Source organism: Polistes fuscatus, unplaced genomic scaffold (assembly GCF_010416935.1).
Source record: "Polistes fuscatus isolate 324 unplaced genomic scaffold, CU_Pfus_HIC Scaffold18, whole genome shotgun sequence".
NCBI lineage: Eukaryota > Metazoa > Arthropoda > Insecta > Hymenoptera > Vespidae > Polistes > Polistes fuscatus.
This window is the reverse complement of record NW_025113086.1, coordinates 3,409,020-3,415,379: the sequence shown is the minus strand read 5'-3', so window position 1 is coordinate 3,415,379 and position 6,360 is coordinate 3,409,020.

Below are 6,360 nucleotides of genomic sequence, written 5' to 3'. Positions count from 1 at the left end.
TTCGTTCGAATCGACTGCAGCATCGTCATCTTAAGGGTAGAAGACCCATCAGGCATTCATCACTGAAGATAAAAGGTAAATTAATTTTTCTATTAAACATTTCTTTAATAATTACTCATAATTTTGAAACGATAACAATGATTCTAATCGTTTTATTCTTTTTTCTGTTTTCAGAGAGGTAAGCGAGTGTTAGTGTTTGATTTTTGAACTGCGCGCAATGCAGTTTCAAAAAATTAGAGTCAGTGTTTGTGCGAATAATTAAAACATACAATTTTTATCGCGAAGTAGAGTCAGTGTTTGTGCGAATAATTAAAAAATACAATTTTTATCGCGAAGTAGAGTCAGTGTTTGTACGAATAATTAAAATACAATTTTTATCGCGAAGTAGAGTCATGTTCGTACGATAATTAAAATACAATTTTTATCGCGAAGTAGAGTCATGTTTGTTCGAATAATTAAAATACAATTTTTATCGCGGAGTAGAGTCAGTGCATTCGGTCATCGTCACCCTAAGGGTAGGAGACCCATCGTGCATTCATCAATGAAGATTAGAAGTAAGTATATTTTTCTATGAAACATTTTCTATGATAAATTTTTAATAGTTTTTGATTACGACGATGATATTAATCGTTCTTTTTCATTTTCTGTTTCAGGACATCATTGCAATTCGTGCGCGAAGCAATGTAACGGGAGTGTTTGATCGTTTATAATTATAATTTAAAATCACGGATTAGAAGCACGATCGTTCGTTAATTAAAATTCGGTCGCGTTTCGCGTTCGTGTTCGCGTTCGCGTTCGCGTTATTTTTGAGATTTATATATTCAATTAACTGCGAGCAATGCAGTTAATTGCATTAGAGTTTGTTCGTATAAAATTATAGTTTTTTAATTTGAAAACAGTCGTACAGACTGTTCGCGAAGTAGAGTCAGTGAAGTGCATCAGTGAAGTGACCGCCTATCGGGAGTGAAATTTTTGTGTTTGCATTGACTGCGTGCAATGCAGTCTTTGAATTAGATTGTAGAGTCAGTGTTTGTACGAATAATTAAAGTAACATTTTAATCGCGAAATAGAGTCAGTGACCGGGCGTAAATTAAATTAAAATCGTATCGCGTATGTAGATTCAGTGTTGTTCGCCGTATAAGAAAAATTTCGGTTTCGCGATAAGAAACTCTTTTATAGTTTCTTATATTCGTTTACCGCGATATTAGAGTCACGGGAGTGCGAGGAAAAGTGCATCGAGGAATTCTCCCATGAGTCTGATGGACGAGGGATGCAGCTGGACCATTTGCTACGAAGTAGGAGTGTTTTGGAGCCACCGCAGAACTTCTAATGCTATCTGTTCATATTGCATACATGTGTCATTTTATTTTAAAATGCCATATATATGTAATATAACATTTAGCAGGTCGTGAGTAAAAATTTAAAGTCCCTCCGGTGCTCAATCATGCCGAGGATGAAAGGTCCCAATCGGCACGAGTTACTGGTTGTAATTATTCCAAAAAATTATTGACGAGCACATGAGTGATTTTAAAAAAGGATTAGTCCTTTTTTGAAATTGCTCATGAAACTGTATATTTTATTGTATGTTATATTATTAGATCAGGATAGGTCTTCTTGTCTCATCGGTTAAATTCATTTAATTAACAGTGCAATTAATTAATGCACTTTTCTTTTTTATTACGTGTTTCGTTCGCGTTTAGTAGTGGTGAAATCGAGTATTAATTTACTCGATTTCGTCCAACAAAGCATGTAATAAATGTCTTACATGCATTGCTTCGTATTTAGTTTATTTAATCGCGATTTTATTTTTCGATATAATTAAAAAATGAGCAAGAAGACAAACCCATTCGCGACGGATAGACTCTGGCTGTTATATGGTGGCTCAAAGCCCAGTTCTTTCATTAGAACAGCCATTTAACGAAAGAGTCGTCCGAGATTTTTATTATTATTATTTTTTTTTAAATTCTTAAAATCTTTTTAAAAGTCATTATAAATGACTTGTAGAGTCATAGCCCGCTTAGATTAATGAGAGAACATTTTTATATAATAATCAAATCTTAGATTAGGATTTTCAGCAATTAATATACTAATCCCCGTTTCTCCCCCCTATACTTTCTGCGTTCTCATCTATACGTGTGCCCAGGTGTTACACGTATGGGTGAGAAACGGTTAGTATGGGTTTAGTTTTAAGTTTTTCTCCCCCCCATTTGGCGTCTGTCATTGTGCTAGTGATTGCACGGTGTACATTGCACATGTGTGTGCGGTTAGGAATGTGCATTGTACATCGTTTCGTGATAAGTAATACCGCGCTTATAATTTTTTAAAGTTATTAAATAAAAATAACTTGTAGAGTCACGCGTACGATACGAAATTTCTTTTTTTTTAACAATCGTTTTGCATAGTAGAGTTACCGCATTTATTTGCGGAAACTATGATATACTCGTATATAACTAGTATGCAATATATACTAGTTTATACTTGTATTTTTGCATTAGTCATTTATGCAATAATCACTAGCCTTGACAGACGATTACAGCAATTGGTACGTACTCCCTTAAATTTAGAAAACGCGTTTGAACTAGGGTGTCGGAGGTGCCCCGGGGCATTCTCTCTAGTTTAGGCTTTTGCACCCTGGTGGTATGTGTGAGAACCGTGGAGTGTGTGGGTGGGTATGCATGTGTATTTTTTTGAGAGAATGTGAAACTTTAATTATAAGTAGGTAGGACCCCGGAATGGCACGTGGCATACTTGCACTTTTCAGTGCGAGTCCCCACCTCCGGGTTTTATACGGAATTGTCACAAAATTATATCTTTTTTATTCTATCTTGCTTGACTTGTAAATCTTTTTTGTGACAATTCTGTAATATGCATTATGTATCATGATTCAAAGGATTTGCAACCATTTAAGAAATTCATTTCTATTTCGATTGTATCTCGAACGAGATAGAGTCGAAATCAAATCCGCAAAACCTTTGATGAATTGATACTTAGTTTTAAGTATATAACTAACACTTCGCACTATCGCGATTTAATCTTTGAAATGTTTCATATAATTTAATATAAAGAATAATTTAAATAAAAATATTGCAAAGAAATGCATTGCATTTTTAGTATTATTTTTATTTCAATTCGATTATATTACTCGATAGTAAAAGTGCGAAGTGTTATTAGGTCATCGATTAGCATAATTAACTGCTCGGACATTCGATTAAATGTGCTCGTGTAATATGTGCACAGTCGATGAACTTTTAAGTTCGTTGATTGTCCACGAGCTAGGATAGTTAACGGGAAACGCGAATGCATTTTGTAATAATTAATAAATAGAGTCACCCCCTTAACGAACATCGGAATTATTTGCATAAGATGTATGATGAAAGAAAATAAATGGAATTATTTCATATATATTGTAATGTGAAATGTATTTCATTTATATTAGTGTAATAAGCAGTTGAGAGTAATTGGGTGAAAATGTCTTGAAGTCGTTTCTAAATTGTACGACCATAATTTGGCATATTATAACGGTTTGGTATTAGAATAGAATCGTTACTTTACATGGTTAATAATATTCCTTTCGGCGATGAGATATCTCTCGACCAAAAGGTAATAATTATTTTCAATGTAAAAAGCTCAGGATGTTTTACTAATCACATTTTTCTTTTTCAGGGTTGTGTTAGGGTCGGTTAGGTTTTTTTTTATAATATAGAATCAGGGACGATTCTAATTCTATATCATTAATCGTTGTAATATGCCAAATTATGCGAATACTTTTTGGAACGATTGACGTTTTTGGTCAAAGATTCTTTTCATGCTCGCACGTAGGGAATGTCCGACAGTAGGCTTGAAGAAAGAAGAGGCTTAAAGCCGAAGAGGCCCCCACTTAATTGTGGCTCAAGAGGGCAACTACAGACTTAATGAGTTATTTTCAAATTCAACAGCATGGTTGAAATTTTGAAAATAGCTCGTTGGTCATTTGATATTTTTATTGTTTTATTTTTTGTTTTGCTCGTCAATAATTTATAATGGTTATTAAGAATGGTAATAATTAAAATAGTTTGCTTTTTGTTACAGGTGACCATCGTTGGATTTGCCATGTCACCCACTAAAGACCAAACATAATTTTTCCTTAAAATAAATCGAGTATTAAGAAAATTTGATTTTGTAAATGATATTTCATTAAAAAGATAGAAAATACTTTAAAATCATGATAGAGTACAATACCATTCCCTAATTCCCGCTCCAATATCATATCATTTTTTAATTTCCTATTACACACAATTTCCCCACTTTTCATTCTTCATTTCATTCGTAGAAACTAATTATCTTATAATGTTGTTTAATGTATCTTTTATTATTTTAGGTATTAAGATTTATTCAATTATTATATTATATATTTAATTAATTTTCGTTTATAGTTTGTTTCAGGATGTGATTAATTCCAATGCATTTGTAAGTATTGGATTTTCATCTAGAAAAGGAATATGCTTTCGATGCATTCATTGGTTTTTCGCAAATCTAAACTAATCTTTCTGTTTTCTGTTTCAGGTTCGTTTCCAGTATTTTTTTTAATGGGTAGCGGGTAGATTCTTTCTTTCCAAAGAAAGGTCTACTTCAGGGATGCGACCCTGCCCACGCGAGCCTTGATTCTATCTTACTCCCAAAGATAGAATCATGTCCTTACCTAAAATTCCACCCACACCAAACGATCCTTTTCTTAATATTTTAATTGCAGGATGAATCATATGAAAGAGGGAACCAGAAGTCGACTGAATTATGGTAAACGGTAATATTTTAATATATTTATTACTTTAATATTGCATCGCACTCGTGAGAAAAATCATTGTTAATGCACTTTTATGTTTTTACAGATACCATGGATTAGTCCAAATTTTTATAGATACCATGGATCAATCCTGGAATCTTTGCAAATGTAAAATAATCTTTTCTTTTTCTTTTTTAGGTTCGTTCGCAGGCTCGTTCGCAGGCTCGTTTTTTTTCTTCTTCCATACGTCTTTGTTTTTTTTGTTGCAGGACATAGGAGGAGGATCAGCCAAAGGCCAAGCCGAGGACCAGCCGAGGACCACACAAGGATTTAGTTATAATAAAATATAGTTTAAAGTAATTATTTGTATAATTAAATGTAAAATTACTTGTGAAATTAAATGTATAATTTTAATCTATTTATTCTTTTCGTTTTAGCATCGCACGCGTGGGATATTTATTTGAAATGTGTTTCATTTGTGTTCACAGGTTCCATATTATTTCGATTTTATTCATGTTTCACTACTATTTTATCATTTTGTTCTTTGGTATTCCACTTTTCTTTTCATTTTCGATAATTATTGTAAGGATTATCCGAATATAACTCTTAGGATGGGGCCTCAGAGTGGGGCTCATTAAAAAACGTTCTCGGGGCTTTCATTTTCTATGATTTCGATTTAATTCGGATGGGGACATTTTCAGGATGCACATCCCGGGTCTTCAGAAGCGGTTACCTCCTCGTGGTTAGACCTGGGCAATGGTATTTTACTTTCAGTATAATGTTTAACATATTTTATATGTTAAATATTCCATTGCAAGTAAAATCTAGCCAAAGACCGCTTACCATAAACATTATAATAGTAATTAGTTTCTTTTAAATCCCTAATTAATATAATATTCCTTTACTCCCCTTTCCTTGGTTCCTTTTATCCATTTAATATACAGAAACTAATTACTTTATAATGTTTTTTAATAACTTTTATGTATTTACAGATACCAGAGAGTTGTCCCAAATTATTAAAATAAAAGTTGCGATGTATAAAAGAGATTGCATTCGATTTATTCATTGCATTTTTCAGTCCTAGAATAATATTTTTTGTACAGGTTTCTTTCTTAAATCATAGATGCAATGGATAGATAGTAGGCTTTTTCTTTCTAAAGATTCCTTAATAAGATATTACTTTATACATCATTTATAATGTTGCTTACGAATTCGTAATATATTTTTTAATTTGTTTGGTCAGATACTGTTAGCATTTCCGTGTTGGTGGGGGGGGTTTGGCAAGCTACTCGAGTGAGCCACTATAGTGGCGCATCGGCCTGGAAAAAATATTCGCAAAAGCCACTCTAGTGGCAGGCCAGCTAAGGCGATATCGGTAATAGTAGTGCTTTACCTTTATCTTTTCTACCGTCGGTAACAGTAATTTTCTACTTTGGAGAACATCGATAGTCGGTAATCGCAGTTTTCTTATTTCAGGACTCCTACTGTCGGTAATAGTAGATTTTTACTTTCACGACACCCACTGTCGGTAATAGTATTTTTCTGATTTATTTTACTCTGCGTCGGTAATACATTATATTAACATTACCGACGGTCAATAT